General features: G+C 47.9%; 1 long non-coding RNA gene across 2 annotated transcripts in view; it reads left to right on the top strand.

Annotated features, from left to right (window-relative positions):
• The first annotated feature begins 339 nt into the window (after positions 1–339).
• Positions 340–20,154, top strand: part of LOC140387203 (uncharacterized) — a 113,734-nt gene continuing 93,919 nt past the window's right edge. The window contains exon 1 of one of the 2 annotated variants that reach the window (XR_011933779.1): positions 340–502. This is a non-coding gene — a long non-coding RNA (uncharacterized lncRNA). Of the gene's footprint in view, positions 503–6,446; positions 6,573–20,154 lie in introns of those variants that run through there. The other variant, XR_011933778.1, reaches the window with a different exon arrangement.

Below are 20,154 nucleotides of genomic sequence, written 5' to 3'. Positions count from 1 at the left end.
GCGGAGTTTGCACATACTCCTCGTGTCTCCTGTGGTTTCGCTCCCACAACACAAAGATGTGCAGGGTCGGTGGATTGGCCATGCTAAATTGCCTCTTAATTGGAAAAACAAATAACTGGGTGCTCTAAATTTATTTTTTTTAAAGATTCCCAGAGTGCACATTCTGTATTGAAATAAATTGAACTGTATTGAACTCTGTGATGTTAATTTGAAACTGTCTTCATTGTACATTAACTTTCTAACTCTGTTGCTAATATTTAATGGAAACGGTTTGTGATGAAACCAGCTGGAATGAGATGGACCCTTCCCTCCAATCTCTAATTGATCAATTCTCCCAACAACAGTTTGGAGACATGAGAAGATGGGCTGTTCGCCGCGCTGTGAAAATGTAGGGGAGAGGAAATGATAACCTAGAGAGGTTTCGGTGCTGGAGTCACTAACAGGAGAAGGCAGCTCTTTCCCTTTGCTAACTTGGTCACTGAATAGAGCCCTTGGTGTTGAGGTGAGGCTGTTTTAGATTCTGTCTAAATTAGGCCTTTGTACGCTAGAAGGGTGGGGACAGTCAAACCCCTTGAGCAGCATAAAGAAAGTAGGAAGGTACTTAAGCGGGAAATTAAGAGGGCGAGCAGTGGTCATGAAAAGATCTTGGCAAGTAGGATTAAAGTGAATCCCAAAGCTTTTTATTCATATGTAAAAAGCAAGAGGGTGGCCAGGGAAAGGATTGGACCACTTAAGGACAGTGGGGGGAATGTATATGTTGAGCCAGAGGAAATGGGTGAGGTACTGAATGAGTACTTTGCATCAGTGTTCACCAAAGAAATATAACTTTGTGGAAGATGATTCTAGGGTAGGGTGTGTGGATAGCCTGGGTCATGTAGACATTGAAAAGGAGGAGGTATGTGTTTTAAAAGACATCAAGGTAGATCAGTCTCCTGGGCCGGATGGGATTTACCCCAGAATTCTGAGGGAAGCAAGGGAGGAAATTGCTGGGGCCTCGACTGATATCTTTGTATCCTCATTGGCTACAGGAAACTATAGGCTAGCGAGCCTCGCGTCGGTAGTAGGTAAATTATCGGAAAGAATTCTCAGGGACAGTATTTATACCCATTTGGAAACAAATGGACTCATTAGTGATAGACAGCATGGTTTTGTGAAGGGGAGGTGCTACTTGATCGGGTTTTTTGAGGAGGTGACAAAGATGATTGATGAGGGGAGGGTGGTAGATGTTGTTTACATGGACTTCAGTAAAGCCTTTGACAAGGTGCCTCATGGCAGACTGGTACAAAAGGTGAAGTCACAAGGGATAAGATGTGAGGTGGCAAGATGGATACAGAACTGGCTCGGTCACAGAAGGCAGAGGATGGCAGTAGAAGGGTGTTTTTCTGAATGTAAGGTTGTGACTTGTGGTGTTCCACAGGGATCGGTGCTGGGGCCTCTGTTGTTGTATAATAAATAAATGATTTGGAGGAAAATATAGCAGGTCTGATTGGTAAGTTTGCGGATGACACCAAGGTCGGTGGAATGGCAGATATTGTTGAGGATTGTCAGAAGTCACAGCAGGACATAGATAGGTTGGAGACTTGGGCAGAGAAATGGCAAATGGAGTTTAATCCGGATGTGAGGTAATGCATTTTGGGAGGTCTAACATAGAGGGGAAGTATACAGTAAATGGCAAAACTCTTAGGAATATAGAAAGTCAAAGAATCTGGGCGCGCAGGTCCACAGATCTTTGGAAGTGGCAACACAAGTGGATAAGGTAGTCAAGAAAGTATGCAGAATGCTTGCCTTCATTGGACTGGGCATGGAGTACAAAAACTGGCAAGTCATGCTACAGTTGTATAGAACCTTGGTCAGGCCGCTCTTGGAATATTGCGCACAATTCTGGTTGCCACACTACCAGAAGGATGTGGAGGCTTTGGAGAGGGTCCCAGAGGAGGTTTACCAGGGTGTTGCCTGGTATGGAGGGAGTTAGCTATGTTGAGAGGCTGAATAGACTCAGACTGTTTTCATTAGCACAATGGAAGTTCAGGGGTGACCTGATAGAGGTCTACAAGATATGTGGGGCATGGATGGAGTGCATGGGCAGGCACTCTTTCCCAGGGTGGAGGGGTCAGTCACTAGGGGACATGGGTTTAAGGTCCGTGGGGCAAAATGTAGAAATGTGTGAGGCAGGTTTTTCACGCAGGGGGTGGTGAATGCCTGGAACGCGTCGCCAGGGCAGGTTGTGGAAGCAGATACATTAACGGTGTTCAAAAGGCATCTCGACAAACATATGGATAGGATGGGTATAGAGGGATATGGCACAAGGAAGTGATGAGGGTTTTGGCCAAGGTTGACCGATACAAGACTGGAGGGCCGAAGGGCCTGTTCCTGTGCTGTACTGTTCTCTGTTCTTTGTCCCCGCAGATGAGGCGGGTCCAGCTGGGTATCTTTGGACATTGATGGTGACTGTCTTGGTGTGAATGGTGCACAGGGTGTGGTGTCCTCAACAACCCCCCGGCATGTTAACCTTGCAGCCCTCCTGCAGGATCTGACCCTCTGCCAGACATGATGATTCTTCACTGTAATCACTGCTGAATGAGCGATCAGCTGCTTCATGTTGCTGTTTTCTACAGCCCAGCCTGAGCTGACTGAGAAAGGGACAGAGAGTGAGGAGGGTCAGAGAGAAAACGGAGTGACAGACAGAGAAATATCTTTGATCATCCAGCTCCTCCTCCTCCCTCCTCCACCCCACAGTTCAGAATACAAATTCCCACAATAGAATTGAACAGAGCTCTGGACACAAACCTCACAGACTGGAACTTCACATTGATCCAGACCAGAAAGTCCCAGTTTGTCAATCCAGAGCTGGTAGAATGAAAAGTCAGGAATATTCCTGCCTAAACCCAGTCCTTTCTATAACAAACCAACCTGTCAGTTTCCATTTCAATCCCAGTTTTGATTCCACTGCCACCCACCTCATGTGGTTCGGGAGAACCCCCCTTCCCGACCCCACTCCAGCAGCACCTTCATCTGTGGGGCTTTACCCGCGGGAAAACAAACTCCTGAAATCATTGCATTTACCCTCCTAAAGAAAGCCTTAGGAATTAAAATCGGGTGATTCTGGAACACAAACAAGAACTTCAGGAGAACCGTTGTTTTCACTGATGGTGGGACAGGTGCAAATGACAGCGGGAGCACATCCCACCTCCTAAAGTCCCCCTTTATTGTTCCACCAGCCGAGCCAAATTCAGTTTGTGCAGCTGCTCCCACCCCTGCACCGCCTGAATGCCCAAGAACTGAAAGTTCCCTCCACCACCCTAAACGGCACCTCCCCCAGCCTCTTCTCCTGCCCCCTCGCCTGGATTGGAAAATCCTCGCTCTTCCCCATGTTCAATTTATACCCCGAGAACCGGCCAAATTCCTCCAAAATGCTCGTAATCCCCCCAATACCTTCCAAAATATACAGCAGCAAGTCACCCGCATACAGCGAGACCCTCTGCTCCACCCCCCCTGTACTATCCCCTGCCACTCCCTTGACACTCTCAGCACCATTGCCAGTGGCTCTATAACTGAGGCAAAGAGCAATGGGGAGAGTGGACATCCAGTGGACTTGTCCTCTGGTGCAGCCTGAAATATTCCGAGCTCACCCGGTTTGTCCGCACACTCACCGCCGGTGCCTGGTACAGTAACCGGACCCAGTCCACAAACCCCTGTCCAAACCGCCCCAGCACCTCCCACAAATAATCCCATTCCACCCGATCGAAGGCCTTCTCCGCATCCATGGTGACCACCACCTCCACACTTTGTCCCTCCAGAGGCATCATTATAATGTTCAGTAACCTCCTGATGTTGGCCGACAGATGCCTCCCCATAACGAACCCCGTCTGGCCCTCCCCATCACCCCCGGCACACAGACCTTGATCCTTGAGGCCAAAATCTTGGCCAGGAACTTGGCATCCACATTTAACAACAAAATTGGTCTGTCGGATCCACACTGCTCCGGATCCTTGTGTTTCTTTAAAATGAAGGAGATCAAGGCCTGCGATAACGTCAGGGAGAGCACCCCCTGCTCCCTCGCCTCAGCAAACGCCCTCACCAGCAGAGGCCCCAGGTCCCCCCGAGCAGGTTTTGAAGAATTCCACTGGGAACCTGTCCGGACCCGGGGCCTTCCCCGGTCCCTCCACCAGACCCTCCACCAGGTCCACCTCCACCCTTGGGAATTCCAACCCTCCAAAAATCACCTAATTCCCTCCATCCCGGCAGGGGGCCCCGACTTATACAGCCTCCTGTAAAAATCCCCATTCACCCCCACCGGATCCAAGACCGTGTTCCCCCCCTCATCATCCATCACTTTTCAGATCTCCCTCACTGCCTCCTGCTTCCCCAGTTGATGTGCCAACATCCTGCTCGCCTTTTTCCCATATTCATAGACCGCCCCCTTCGCCCTCCTCAACTGCCCTACCGCCTTCCCCGTAGATAATGACCCAAACCTCCACGGATCCCCCCCCCCCCCCCCCCCCCCCCCCCCACACACACTCGATATCCCCCTTAGTTCCTTTGTCACCGCCGATACTCTCTCCGACCCCGGACTCGACCGATCCAACTTTGGATCCAAAACTTTGTTAAAATTCCCCCCATTATCAACCGCTGCAAGTTCTGGTCTGGGATCGTCCCCAACAACTGCCTCATGAACTCTACATCGTCCCAGTTCAGGGCATAAACATTCACCAATATCACCGACATCCCTTCCAATTTCCCACTCACCTTGACGAACCTCCCTCCAGAGCCTGCCACTCTGCTTTCTCTTCAAAACTACCCGTTTATTTATCAATATTGCTCACCCCTTGTGTTCAAGTCCAACCCAGAATGAAATACCTGCCCTCCCCACCCTTTCCTAAGCCTAGTTTGATCCCCAATCTTCAGATGTTTCTCTGCAGGAATGCCACGTCCGCCTTTAGATTCCTCAGATGTGCGAACACGCGAGCCCTCTTGACCGGCCCATTCAACCGTCTCACATTCCATGTGATCAGTTTATTAACACTCACTCTAGTTGAATTAGATAAACTTGTGTGTTAGGTCTTCAGTTGTGATGGGTCGTGTTGGGGTTTGGAGTATTTGTCCCCCGGGGTCATTGCCTCACTCACTCTCAGTCTGAATCTGTGAGATGGGAATGAGTTAAATTGAGATTGAAATTGATCCCAGTTGAACAGGGGGGTGGACAACCCTGTTTTATTGGACAGGCTGTGAGAGGGGGAAGGGACTGGGTGGACAACAGATAAACCCAGAGTCTGGTTCCTGTATGAAAGGGGTTCAGACAGATAAACCCAGAGTCTGGTTCCTGTATTAAAGGGGTTCAGACAGATAAACCCGGAGTCTGGTTCCTGTATTAAAGGGGTTCAGACAGATAAACCCAGAGTCTGGTTCCTGTATGAAAGGGGTTCAGACAGATAAACCCAGAGTCTGGTTCCTGTATTAAAGGGGTTCAGACAGATTAACCCAGAGTATGGTTCCTGTATTAAAGGGGTTCAGACAGATAAACCCAGAGTCTGGTTCCTGTATTAAAGGGGTTCAGACAGATAAACGCAGAGTCTGGTTCCTGTATTAAAGGGGTTCAGACAGATAAACCCAGAGTCTGGTTCCTGTATTAAAGGGGTTCGGACAGATAAACCCGGAGTCTGGTTCCTGTATTAAAGGGGTTCAGACAGATAAACCCAGAGTCTGGTTCCTGTATTAAAGGGGTTCAGACAGATAAACCCAGAGGCTGGTTCCTGTATTAAAGGGGTTCAGACAGATAAACCCGGAGTCTGGTTCCTGTATTAAAGTGGTTCGGACAGATAAACCCGGAGTCTGGTTCCTGTATTAAAGTGGTTCGGACAGATAAACCCAGAGTCTGGTTCCTGTATTAAAGGGGTTCGGACAGATAAACCCAGAGTCTGGTTCCTGTATTGAAAATGAATGAATGGAATGAAAATCGTTTATTGTCATAAGTAGGCCTCAAATGAAGTTACTGTGAAAAGCCTCTAGTCGCCACATTCCGGCACCTGTTCAGGGAGGCTGGTACGGCAATTGAACCTGCGCTGCTGAACTTGTTCTGCTTAAGCCACCAGAAAGCAGCTGGTTACAGAGTGTTCATCCAGTGAGAGCCCTGACTCTCATAATCCCCCTAAACCCTGTGAATCCAACAGCACTGGGAAACTCTATCCACACGAATGTGAGCAAAGATCAATGGACTACAGAACTTTTATACAGTACAAAATAGAATTTGCAGTCAGCGATCATCATTTCAATTACTCAGTAGTTTGAGTTAGTCAATAGCAGTAATCATTTAAGTTTTTTTTCTTCAAGTGTTAGTAAGGTTCATGTGATTTGTCTATAGGTAACCAATTCAGGTTATTTTTACAGGGTATTTAAGTGCAAATTCACAAAGGTCTAATTTTCCCACAAAGGCAGGCAGTCATTTATCAGAACCAACATCATCATTACCCAGTACCTAACTTTCTGGGTCTCCTTCCCTGAGTTGACCGTTCCTTGGAGATTGGTGCAGTGAAGATTCACCAGACTGCTTCCTGAGAATTGTCCGATCAGGACAGGTGGAGTATAATGGACCTGTATTCTCTGGGGCTGGGAAAAATGAGAGGGGATCTCACTGGAATGCATTAGAGTGTTTGGCAGGGTCAATGCTGAGAGGCTGTTTGCCTCCCTCATTGCTGGAGAGTCTGGAACACACAGGTCACAGTCTCAGGACACAGGCAATTTAAGACTGAGATGAGGAGAAATGTCTTCACTCAGGGCGGGGGGGGGGGGGGTGAATCTTTGGAATTCTCCACCCAGGCAGCTGTGAGTGCTCTTGTCACTGAGTATATTCAAGACTGTGATGGATAATCTTCAACTAGTGCCCATAAATCTGTGGGAATAGTGTGGGGTAAGTGGCGTTGAGATGGGCGGTCTAAAATTGTTATTAAAAGATGGGGCAGTGTGGGGAGAATTTATGACCCTCCAGGGTAATTAGGGATGGGAAATAAATGCTGGCCGAGTCATGATGGCAACATCCTGTGAAAATAATTTAAACAACCCATACCTGATGAATGTGATATAAAATAGTTAGTTTAAATATTAGTTACAGTAATGTAGATGTAGGCCAGTTTAATTCTAGTGAGTTCACAAAAGACAAAGCACAAAGGATTTCAGAAAGCATGGCAAGGAAGGGTGGAGGGGTGTTGTTGCTAACCTTTGGTTGGTTCAATTGGCTCTGTTTTATAACCTTTGCTCTCGAGTCGCCAGGTATCTTTATGATACCGCCACGAGGTTCAAGTTCAAGTAATGATCAATGACTCAATACACCAATTAATAAGATTCAAGTCAAAGCACATTTATTATACACAGTAATCGCTACTCATACATAGATTCTACTTCTAAGCTACTTCTACAACTAACAGGCCTATACTTAGCTTCGGACTGGCCCACCAGGTCAGGGGAACAAATGGCATTTTGTTCGGGTTCTGAGTCTGCGGGATTCGAAGTTGGTACGGACTGGTAGCTAGGAGCACCAAACTCGTAGCGAGCGTTGACTTAAGACCTTCTGGATCTTAGCGGTAGCTGCACCGGTCACTGTCAAGGGTTGGTTCGCGTTGTTGAGTGACCCGGTCAAGAAGGACGATTTGAACTTGGCGGCTTAACTTTATAGTCCCCAGGGGCTTCCCGCCTTTCGGGGCGGACCCTGTACCTGGTTCTAAGTGATTGGACTTCGTTCCAATCGCTTGGTTCGATTTCTCCAGTACTGGAGCGGTTCCCTGATCGATGGGCGGTCTTGAGGTGTCCGTTAACCTCTTTTGTGTTGGCTCCTGCTGGCGCCGAGGAGTCTGGCTTGGCTTGGTTTATCCCAAATGTTTTGATTGTTCCCGGTGATTGCTCATTAGTATGTAGATGGCTGCTACATTATTATGCAGAAGGCTGCTTGTATCGATGCTGTCTGGGCTTTTGCAGAGTTTAAGACACAGTAAACTTGCACCTGCTAGTTTCTGCCTCTGTTGGCTGAATTTCCCTGCAGCCTTTGCTGTTCTCCATTTTACGTCGGGAATTGACCAACCCAGGTGGCTACACACCCTTCTTGTGATCCTAACACGAAGCGTGAAGGATCACATAACTGCGTTGTTTTTCATTCCCTGACCCGGCGAGCACTTCTTTCATGGCCTCTACACTGACCATAACTATGCAAAAAAATTTTAACTGACGATTCTGAGGGGCGCTATGTCAAACTGGGACATGCATTACAAAACAAGAAAATCGGAACCTCTAACTACCCTTAATACACGCACTTAAACATTTCATCTCTCTAACTTCCTAAACCATACAAACAAAAATCATAGCAGTTTATACATATTTTTCTGGCTTGGCAGTCAAGCTCAGGATCGTACAATTGCTCATGAACATTTCTTTATTTCCTACAAATCGCAAACAAATGCTCTTTATTATAGATCGCGGGGGTCGGGGGTCTGGTCATATCCGAAAATAGGGGATCTTATCCTATATACCGGGGTGCGAGTGCGGTAGGCTCTCCTCCATTTTCTCAGACGAATAGTCTGCACGATGCAGCAGAGTATCGCCAATACCAATAGGGATTCTATCAAGTAGGACAGGGAGTACCAGGTTATAAACCTGTCACACCAAGATGGTGAGGTGTCGCTTGTGACTGGGCTCTGGGTACTGTGGGGAAGTGAATCATTAACGGCTGGGGGGGGTTGAGGTCAGGGGGTTCGCGTTCGCGCGCAACCAAATGTCCATTAGGGGGATGAGCCACGCGGAGGATGTCCTCATGGTTCTTCTTCTTTCACTTCTCTTCTCTTCTCTTCTCTTCTCGTCTCTGGTCCTGGAGCTTCTGGAGTTCTGTGGGATCAAGTGTCTGTTACTATCTTGTTTTAATATCTCGTATGATAGCCTGTCTGTCCTTTAGTGGCAATTACTCCCTTTATAATTGGTCACTATGTGTGACTCCCTCATTTTGTTTTCTTAAAAAAAAACTAATTTCAGGACAAGACACACTTATAAATACTGAACCAGTGCGAGCCGTCTCGCAGGCTGTGCGATTTACCATCCAAATGTTTGAGGATGTAAATAGCAGAGGGTTGGCAACCTAAGGGTCACCTGAAAACAAAACAAAACTTTTTGAACAAAGCTTGCTGAAATGAGGTGCGTATGGGCCGCGACGGGCAAGAGTTGGATTGAGTCCCCGGGTAGGATGGCGACCAATGCCGTGTCTGCCCTACCCGAGCGTTGCTGACCAGAGGGGGGTTCCCAGGCAGGGCGGGTCCCAATGCCGTTTCTCCACTGCCTGAGCAACCGACAAGAACGGGCAAGAAATTTAGTCATCGTGGGGGGGTTGCCGTATTGGTTCTACCTTCGAACCAGGAGGGCAGTTATGAATGTGGGGTCTGTGTTTCAGTCGACAGACGAGTTCCTCTGAAGTGGCGTCTGGGACATTAACAAGTCTCTGCGGACAAACTAGTTCCTCTGAACTAGCGTCTGGCCAAACTAGTTTCTCTGACTGCCAGTGGGCGTCAGAAGGGTGGTGGCGTGGGGCCGTGGAAAAAAATTCCGGTCTAACATACAACATTTAACAATACTAGGACAAACAACATTAAACATGCTGCAGGTTTCATCAGAAAGGACACCGTTTTCTCCCAAGCGGTTCCTTTTAAAACATCATCTGGAAACCTCAGTTATCGGTTGCAAACAGGGTCGCAAAGGAGTTCTCGTTTTGGGGTCAGACTCAAAGTCACCATCGTCTCCCAGATGCCAAACTCTCGAGTGTATCAGGGCTGATAGGGCTGCTTGTTTTGATTTTGGATCGCTCTCATCATTCCGGACGAGTTTGTACGAATTATCTCAGTGCCAAAAGGTGGTGTCTAGTTCTGTGGGGACGGAATCGGGGTCGTCATTGTAGGTCGGTGATCGGTGGTGGGGTTTGTTTAGGGAAGTGATCATGAAGGGATCACTCGAATCATGGTCAGATTCGCTGGGTGTGGGTCCTGTTGCATGGGGATAGTAGGGAGGCGTGTTGTGGCAATTGTCCGAGTCACAGTCGCTGTCGCTGCTGCTGCAGTCTGTGGGCGTCCGGGGCGGAGGCTAGAGTTTGGGGGTGGAGTCGGGGTTGAGTCCGTGGCTGGCTGGACGTGTTGGGGGAGGGTAGGGTTACGGTGGCTGTGGGCGGGACGTGGTCTTCTGCGTCGAGCATGACGTGGTGTGCGTGGCTAGACTGTGTTCCATATGCCTTCAGCTGGTTGACATGGAACCACGCAGTCTTTCCATTGGGATATTTTATTTTGTAGGTGGAAGGGCTTACTTTGTCCGCAATGGAGTACGGACCCGAATACTTTGGTGACAGGAATGTGCTGGGGTTGTATACGGAGAGCATGACTTGCTGTCCTACACTGAACTCAGTCGCATGCACTGTCTTATGGAAACAGGCCTTGCTCTGTTTCTTTCTTGTGCCCAATTTCACTGCGGCTGCTAGCTGAGCCGTTTTAACATTCGCCACTAATTGTTCTACTGCTTTCTCGTGTGTGAGGGCCGTCACTTCGGGGCTGGTCAAATCCAATCCTAATAAAAACTCTGTGCCTTTCATGGGGCGTCCGGTCATGAGGGTGTGTGGGGTGTAACCTGTGGAAGTTGAAACTGTATTTCACAAAAACATCAGCGCAAAAGGGAGGACTGAATCCCAAGTGGTGTTGTTTTGCTGGACCATTTTTCTGAGGGTGGATTTTAGGGTCCGATTCATGCGCTCCACGATACCACTCGACTGGGGGTGGTATGCGATGTGGAATTTTTGGGTAATGCCAAATATCGTGAGGACGTTCTGCATGACACGTCCCGTAAAATGGGAACCTTGGTCGGATTCAATGCTGCGGGGGAGACCCCATCTCGTAAAGATGTTGTGGGTTAAAATCTTGGCTGTGGTCTTTGCCGTGTTCATTCTGGTTGGGAATGCTTCCACCCATTTGGTAAACGTGTCTATCACCACGAGTACATATTTATAACCATTCCTGCACGGGGGCAATGGTCCAATATAATCAATCTGGAGGTTAGTCCAGGGGCCATTAACAGGTCGGGTGTGAGTGAGTTCAGCTTTTTTGGCGTATCTGTCCGGGTTGTTCTGGGCACAGATAAGACAATTCTCAACGTAGTGAGTTACATCTACTTTCAAACTTGGCCTCCAACAGAGCTGCCTGAGGTGGGCTGTAGTGGGATTGATTCCCTGATGTCCATGACTGTCATGGAATAAACAAATCAGTTGATTCCTGTCCTGTTCAGGAACCACATAAAGGGTGTCTTTTAACACCACACCGTCATGTGTGGTCAGTGCATTCTTAAACCTATCAAAAGGTGCTGGGAATCTTCCTTTTAAAATCTCCCTGAGATTGCTGTCCTGCTTCTGGGCCTGCACTAAGTCCTCAATATTAGTCTGCGAGACCTGAACTGCATTCACTGGTGCGCTTTCGGGGGGTATCCAAATATACACATGCCTGGAACCTGCTTTAGCCAGTACGTCGGCTTTTACATTTCCAGGGGGGGAGGAACGATGGTGACTACGAACTTTGATGATTCCAACGGTCCTGTTCTGTGCTCGCTCTAAACTGTGACGGAGCAATGGGGCTGAAGGGAGGGGTTTTCCGTCTGCGGAAACAAATCCTCTTGCTTTCCACAGGGGTAGGCTTTTGCAGACATAGAGGCTGTCCGAATATATGTCTGCTGGGCTGGGGAAGGAATCTGGGTGTTCCACTATGTATGCGATGGCCGCAGGTTCTGCTGCCTGCGCGCCTAAGTGTCCTGGAAGTTTTATCGCTATTTCTTCTAGGGCGCGTCCCTGCGCGTCCTCGACTTAAATGCCGCATCCTGTTGTGCGCTTCCCTTCTAATATTGTGGAAGATCCATCCACATATATTCTAATGGGTTCGCAGGTGTCTGTATGCTTGGGGCTCTGGGTTGAACTACCTATCTTTCTGGGGGGTGTTTTAGCAATAAAGGGGCCTGTGTTGTGGTGTGGAGAGATAATTTCACATTCATGGGGGGTTCCGGGGTACTGTAGGTTATCGGCTAAAAAGGTGTGGGTCTTTGTCCTTTTAACAGTGATGTCCCGTCCCTGCAAAAGAAGGGTCCACCTGGCTGCTCTAATCTGACTAACTGTACCGTCCTGGAGTCGTCCGGCCAGTAAAAGTTGGGTGGGGGTGTGTTCCGTGAGGAATGTGATGGGGTTTAGTCCAGTAATGTAAGAAAAATACTGTACTGCCCAAAAAACTGCGAGCAGGTGCCTCTCACAGACTGAAAATCCCTACTCCACAGCATCTAAAACTCTGTAGGCGTAAGCCACGGGCCTTAACTGTTCGTGACGTTCCTGGAGGAGCACGGCCGAAAGGGTGCGGTCTGTGCTTGCTACCTCTATAGCGTATGGGGAAAGCGGGTCTGGAACTTGTAGTGCGGGGCTACACTGAGTGCTTGTTTCAAAGAGTCCACAGCATCCGTATGCTGTGGAAGCCATTCCCAGGGGGCTCCTTTCTTTAGGAAGTCTGAGAGGGGCGCTGCCTTGCTGGCGAAACCGTCAATGTGGTTTCGGCAGTAGCCAACCAGTCCTAAAAACAACAGGAGGGCTGAAACGTTCTGGGGAAGGGGCAATTTAGCAATCGAGTCAATCCTTTTATGCTCGATCTCGCATTTACCATGCGTGATAATTGTACCCAAATATATCAGTTTGTGTTCCAAAATCTGGGCCTTTTTGGGGTTAACTTTACATCCGATTGCTTGTTGGAGTTCAAGGAGTTCGGACAGAAGCTCGGTGTGCTCTTCCTTGGTGTCTGTCTGCAGGAGTATGTCGCCTACGTACTGGACCAGACATTCGGGGCGAGAAAATTTGGCTAAACCATTTGCCAGCTGTCGGTCGAAAATGGAGGGGGAGTTGTGGAGGTCTTGTGGCAGGCATGTCCACGTGTACTGCTGTGCCTTAAAGGTGAAGGCAAATTTGTACTGACACGCCTTTGCCAATGGAATGGACCAGAATCCATTACTGATATCCAAAACTGCAAAGTATCGGGAATTGAGTCCCTGCTTGAGCATGGTCTCGGGACTTGTGGCTACCGTGGGGGCTGCTGCGGGGGTGACTTTGTTGAGTTCCCGGTAATCGATGGTCAGTCGCCATGATCCATCGGGCTTTCTCACTGGCCAAATCGGAGCATTATTAGTGGAGGCTACTGATCTAAGTACGTCCTGCTCTCATAAGCTGTCGATTGCTTTTGCGATTTCTCCCTCTGCCTCTTGGGGAAATCCATATTGCTTCTGGGGTCTAGGGTCAGGTCCTGTGATTTGTACTGAACCAGTCATCCGGCCACAGTCGTGTTTGTGGGTCGCGAATGCTGTCCTGTTCTTTTGCAGAACTGCCCTAACCTTCTTGTCCGTGCTAAGCGTGGTCGCGTTAAACCAAAATTCGCCTACTGCGCTAATTTTGTTCGCGTACTCTCCTATGTTGAGCGTTGCGGGGGCTCTTGCGGATTTTGCCATTTTCCAGACACACTGGTTGACTGGATTGAAGGATAGGTTTTGAGAATTCATAAAATCTATGCCCAAAATGTGCTCTGCTGTGTGGGGCAGGTCGACGAAGACTACGGGGTGCTTGGTGGTGATGGTGCCGGTTTGAATGGGTGCAGGGGCTGTGATGTGTCCCTGCTGTGAGTGGCCTGTAAAGCCGCTGAGGGTGATGGTGGCTGTAGTGGGCCACGTGTCCTTTTGAAACATGGTGGAGGAATTTATTGTGGTGCGGGACCCTCCTGTGTCCCAGAGAAATTCGATGGGCTGTCCCCAAATCTTTGCTGCAACTACCGGTAATCCGGACCTATCCCAAAGGGTGTCGCAGACCCAACTGGGGGAGCCCGAACACCGTCAGTCCATTCCGTTCAGGTCCGTCTGATCTGAACGGGTGCTCACACTATGCATGGGCTCTGTCTTATTCTTACTTAGAGTGCCCGTCTGCTGGGCTCTCTGTGGCTTTCGTGGGGCATTGCACTCTCTTGCAAAGTGTCCCAACTGTCCACAGTTGTAACACTCCTGCGACTTTTATGGGGGGCTGTTCTTGCCTTCATTTACCCAGGCGGGGTTCTGGTGTGATTTAACTGCTTGTATGTCTGCTTCTGCCTGCTTCTCTTCGGGATTTTTAACTGCGGGTTTGTTTTGTACAGACTGCTCTCAGGCGCGGGACAATCTTTTTACGACCCATTTCTCATTATGAGCCTCCGCTGAGGGATCATAATTGGCGCCTGTTTCTGTGGCATCGGAGTTAAGGGTGCGGGTCCATTTGGCCATGTTGTCTGGGGACAAATGGGCACGGTATAAGTCTCCAAAAACTGCTGCAAAATGGATCCACAGGCGTCCAGCAAATGCTGTGGGGTGCTCGGTTTTCTTTTGCCTGCACTTATTGAGGCCATCTACGGGGTCATCCCTATTATACACGATCGCGTCCAGCATCGCGGTATGCATTTCTGCAAGGGTGCCTCCTCCTACATTCTGTGGGTCGGGAAGGGCTGCTACGACCGAAGGGTCTAAACTCAAAGCTGTGAGCTTCACATGCTCTTGCTCATCCAGGCCGTACGTGGTCGCCTGCTGTTTCACTCTGGCAAAGAAGTGGTGGGGGTCTGAGGTGGGGAGGAACGGTTTGATTTTCTCGCACGCGTCCCGTAATTGGGTCACTGTTAAGGGGGTGGTGTACAGAAATTCCGTGTCGTCCGATGTGGCTGTGCGGTGGGTGGTGACTGGGTTCATTGGAGCCTGAACTATCTGCTCTGTGGGGGGTTGGGGCGCTTTCCTCGTCTGGGGCTTTCCCTGCGCACATGTTCCCTGAACATATCTCTGCGCTATCTCATTTAACTCTTCCCAATCAGGGCCGTCCTCCTCATCTAACTTTGCTCCAAAGGTTTCCTGGAATCCTTTCTGAACTGAAAGCAGAGATTGCAGCTCTGCAATCTGCTTCCGGCACTTTGCGTGGTCTAGTGAGCTTTGTCTTTGCTCTGTAGTGGCAGCAGAGTGCTCTTAACGCTGCCTTCAGGTCACTACACTGCCTCTGCAATGCCTCTACCTGCTTCTCGGTTTCCTCTCGTACTAGGACTGCATGTTGCGTGTCCTGATAGGCCTTTTCATACTGGGACTGGAAGCTGCTTAAGTGCGCCAGACAAGACTGGTGTGCCCACTTGGCATCATCCACCTCTCCATCTTTTGCTGCCAACTTCCTCCTTAACTCTGCGTTCTCTCTCTCTACCTCACTAACATCGACCTTGCTCATTCGATGTATTCCATCTATCTCTTTCCGGAGCGTCCTAACGACCTCCTCTGTGCTTCACAATTGTGCCAAGCAGGACACGATTGCCATCGGCTTGCGAGCTTTTCCTAAGCTCTTCTTGAGAATCTCGCTCAGGTTCTCCCACCAAGTATGTCCCATACTCCCGGGACCTGTTTCCTCGTTGTTACAGAATTCGCTCCAAAGGGGCCATCCTTTCCCTTTGAGGTACTTCCTGATTTCTTCTTCCCATACGGGACACTGTCCTACTCTACTGATGCTGGTCGTTGCGACCGCAAATTCTTCTGGATTCATGAGGCGTTGCATTGCCTGCATTGCCATCTTTCCTATCTGAATGCTTCTTTTAAATTTGGAACAAGAGGGACTAAGGCGGTGCTGTAATTATGGGTACGGCTTTCGCCATTTTCCGAAATACAAACTCCTGACAGTTTTGTCGCAACAAAAAATCTATCAGTATTACCTTATCGCCCTGTTAGTTACACATGCATACACACACTTCCGAATTATGAGGATTGATCAGAACTGCTTGAACACTTGTGGTTTTCTGTTCCCAATTGGATCTCTAATTCAAATTTTTGGGTTCTCCCGGAGTGGTTAAGGCACTTCTAGATCGGGTCCCATCAGATGTCGCCAGTAATATGTTGCTAACTTTTGGTTAGTTCAATTGGCTCTGTTTTAGAACCGTTGCTCTAGAGTCGCCAGGTATCTTTATGATACCGCCACGAGGTTCAAGTTCAAGTAATGATCAATGACTCAATACACCAATTAGTAAGATTCAAATCAAAGCACATTTATTATACACAGTAATCGCTACTCATGCATAAATTCTACTTCTAAGCTACTTCTACAACTAACAGGCCTATACTTAGCTTTGGACTGGCCCACCAGGTCAGGGGAACAAATGGCCTTTCGTTCGGGTTCTGAGTCTGCGGGATTCGAAGTTGGTACGGACTGGTAGCTAGGAGCACCTATCTCGTAGCGAGCCTTGACTTAAGACCTACTAGATCTCGGCGGCAGCTGCACCGGTCACTGTCAAGGGTTGGTTCGCGTTGTTGAGTGACCGGTCAAGAAGGACGATTTGAACTTGGCGGCTTAACTTTATAGTCCCCAGGGGCCTCCCGCCTTTCGGGGCGGACCCTGTACCTGGTTCTAAGTGATTGGACTTCGTTCCAATCGCTTGGTTCGATTTCTCCAATACTGGAGCGGTTCCCTGATCGATGGGCGGTCTTGAGGTGTCCGTTAACCTCTTTTGTGTTGGCTCCTGCTGGCGCCGAGGAGTCTGGCTTGGCTTTGTTTCTCCCAAATGTTTCGATTGTTCCCAGGGATTGCTCATTAGTATGTAGATGGCTGCTACATTATTATGCAGAAGGCTGCTTGTATTGATGCTGTATGGGCTTTTGCAGAGTTTAATACACAGTAAACGTGCACCTGCTAGTTTCTGCCTCTGTTGGCTGAATTTCCCTGCAGCCTTTTCTGTTCTCCATTTTACGTCGGGAGTTGGCCAACCCAGGTGGCTACAGTGTCTGGTAGAGGATGGGAAAAAGATGCTGGGTAACAATGGGCCCAGGGTTAAGGAATGAGAAGTGAGCCAATTAGGATGTATGGCCAGGTCAGGAGGGGTATAGGATGACCTATGGGAATCTGTATGTGAAACTTGATGCCATTTGAATGTATTTGCAGAGATCCCTTTGTCTCCGACCTCATTAGTTTCCAAGGGGTCCAGGAGACTGGTTCTGTGTCCCTGAGAAGCGAGTCAGACCTGCAAGTTGGTTATAAATAAATAATACTATGCCTACGAATCCATTTTGAGTTTTATTGAGGCCAGACTGACGGGTAAAGAATTCAGCATTTGTCATTTGGTGCCGAAACCCGGGATTTCTCCAGACGGCTACCGACCAACTGCAAAATCAGAATTAGACTGATTCTGGACAAGGAAAGTGGAAACGGGACAACAATGTGTGTAGCTGGAAAATGACACACATTGCTTTTCCCCTCTTCTCATGGTCTGATTGGTCTGATCACTCGCGGTTGGTACGGAAAGATCGTCTCGACGAAATCAAAGGTCAGGTTTAATTCCATGTGTGTGTGTTTTGGAATTGATGTGACATCGGATGATGGTTTAATTCCATGTGTGAGTGTTTTTGATGAACTGATGGGACCTCAGACAGGAGGGTTCAGTTCCATGCGTGTTTTTAAATCTATAGTTGATTAAGCTAAAATTGTATACTTGGACTGTAGTGGCAAGAAACACAGTCTTGAGGACTAGTTAGAGATTATGGGGAAATGTTTGGATAAATTTCAATACAAAAGAACATCCATAGAACTGGATGCTGCATGTTAGTTAAAGCAGAAGTCTCTCAAAGGGTTAACAGCAGCCAAAGTTAAAGACTACAGACAGTGCTTCTCACGCGGGCCTTGAGATAACAGCAGCAGCCTGTGGTGTAATCGGATACCTTTCTTTTGAGTCAGTGAAACTCCAGTAAAGTTACGTTTTGAATTAATTAAAGGAAACCAGTGGATTTCTCCACCTCTTTGATAAAAGTTAATTATTTTAGCAAGCAATTGATTGAAATTGCCAGAATCTTAAGTTTGAATTACTTGGAATAGTGTTTATTTCATTTTATTTGTGAATTAATAGAAACTTAAAGAAACATTTAAAAATGTGTAAATCTGGAGATGACAGTTGACTTTGCTCCGGTATAAATCACCCCAGCTAACTGCTCCCTCATTGATAGCAGCAAACATTTTTGTGAATGTAAGAAAAACTTGTTAAAAGAAAAATTGTTAAGATAAAGAATTAATTAAGTTGTAAAAGTTATACAAGTTTGTGTTAAGCAAATCGTAAATTCAGTTCTGAGTTGAGATCAGAGCTAAGCTTGCAGTTTGCAGGAATTCAATTTGAATTTTCAAACATTTTAAGTTTTAAAAGAACACTGTTAAAACCTTTTAAATAACTTTGCCAAGTAGCAAAAATTGCCATTGGTTATAAATAGGCAAATAATTTTTTTAAAAAGGGAGCCAAAGTATAAAAGCTAAAGAGTTAATTAGATTATGGAGACAATATTGTCAACAGGAGAGGGATAAGATCATGTTATTAAGTTGGCAAGAAAATGCCCTTAAAATGGGGATTCCAATTCGTGAAAGGAGGAACCAGAAAACTCTGGAGATCTTGAAAAAGGAGTGTGCATTCAAAAAAGGTGCAAGTAAAGAGAGGGTGGACTCGAGTTTTAAAATGGGCTACGTAGTTCAATGGCTGGCCTTGCATTGACAGAAGGAGATGAGGACCCAGAGAATTGGACAATGTCGGCCAGAGTCCCGACTGCACCATTAGCATTGTCTGCACTAATTCCGGAACCACTAGGGTATCATAATTTACATCCTGTCACTGCTCCCCAGATTCAAATCATGCCAGCCTCTCCAGTCCCTTCGGTTGATAGCTTGGGTCCTATTTCAGCATCTTCACTGTTTGTTAGAGAAGGGGAGAGCTCTGTTCAACAAGCCCAGTTAGCTCTAGGACCCGATCTCGGACAATGAGAGAGGGGCCTGATCCTATCCAGAAACAATCACGCTTACCACCTAGATCCCTTCAGACTGATATGGTAGGACAGAAAAGTATGAGAACAAAGAAAGAGGATGGGAATGGCTCTGAGGAGCTGGAGCTCCCCCTAGTGGAAGGGAAGGACGTTGAAGTCTTTGAAGAGCCAGAGGAATCCGCTAGAGCGCCCCCTAGTGAGACTCTGAATCAGTTGCCGATTAGGAAAATACCAAACCCTGATGCTGTAACAGCATCCGCCCAGCCCACGATAGACGTTTATTTCCCATGGAGCCCCAGTGAGATGATAGCTATTCTGGCTGCAGTGCCAGACAGGAAGAAATCTCCTGCTGCTTTCGTGGATTATCTGAGAACTACCATCTCAGTTTATCAAGCTGATTCAAGGGACCTCTGAGCCCTAGTCCAGCAGGTTTTAACCCCAGCAGAGTACCGCAATCATCTCAATCACTTGAATTATATGTTAGCCACGCCGCATGCTTTGGACTATGATAGACGGGCACAAATCCTGAATGCGTTGAATGTCACATTTCAAAAGCCCATGAACATTTCTGCTATCTTAGACCTCAAACCTAAAAAGACTGAAGAGGCAGAGGGATTTCTGGAACGTTTTAATGAAATCTACCGTGGGCAGTCAGGCGACTTGCTGTACCAAAATGGTCAGAATTCCCCTCAATATTCTGCTCTGTTAATGCATTGCCTACCACCTTCCGTGGCTACTGCCATGAAATGTAATAACATGAATTGGACAGAGAGCGACCCTTCTCAGATGACCAGGGCAGTCAGATTTTATTGGAAGGAGGGTGTAGCCAGGAAGGAGGCTCAGTTACAAAGATTAAGACTGAGTATGTAATGAAAAAGGATGATCTGAAACCCCAACCAGCGGCAGATACGGTGGCTTACCAGCTGGAACCCCAATATTGTGACCTTGGGTGGGTGGATCAATACGGGGGAGGATATGAAACCCACCCAAATGGACCCTCAGCTCCTCTTTATGGCCCACCGTATGCACCAACAGCTTTACAACTGCCGCCCCCTCTGAGGGGCCATTGGTCTACTGGGAAAAGAGGGCAGGGCAGATATAGAGGGAACAATACATGCTTTAATTGCGGCCGTGCATATCACTGGCATCAGGAATGCCCCTCTAAAAGGCGGGCAGCAGAAGGAGACTATCCGACCCAAAGGAGTGGGTACCCACCAAGGGGAGGACAGACGAGGTACACTGACTTCTCCCAGGCAAACCCTTTCCCAACATAAGATTGACTAGCTAATTAAGTCATAAGGACTCTCC

Source organism: Scyliorhinus torazame, chromosome 12, assembly GCF_047496885.1.
Source record: "Scyliorhinus torazame isolate Kashiwa2021f chromosome 12, sScyTor2.1, whole genome shotgun sequence".
In the NCBI taxonomy this organism is placed as follows: domain Eukaryota; kingdom Metazoa; phylum Chordata; class Chondrichthyes; order Carcharhiniformes; family Scyliorhinidae; genus Scyliorhinus; species Scyliorhinus torazame.
This window is presented reverse-complemented; position numbering and strand designations above follow the sequence as displayed.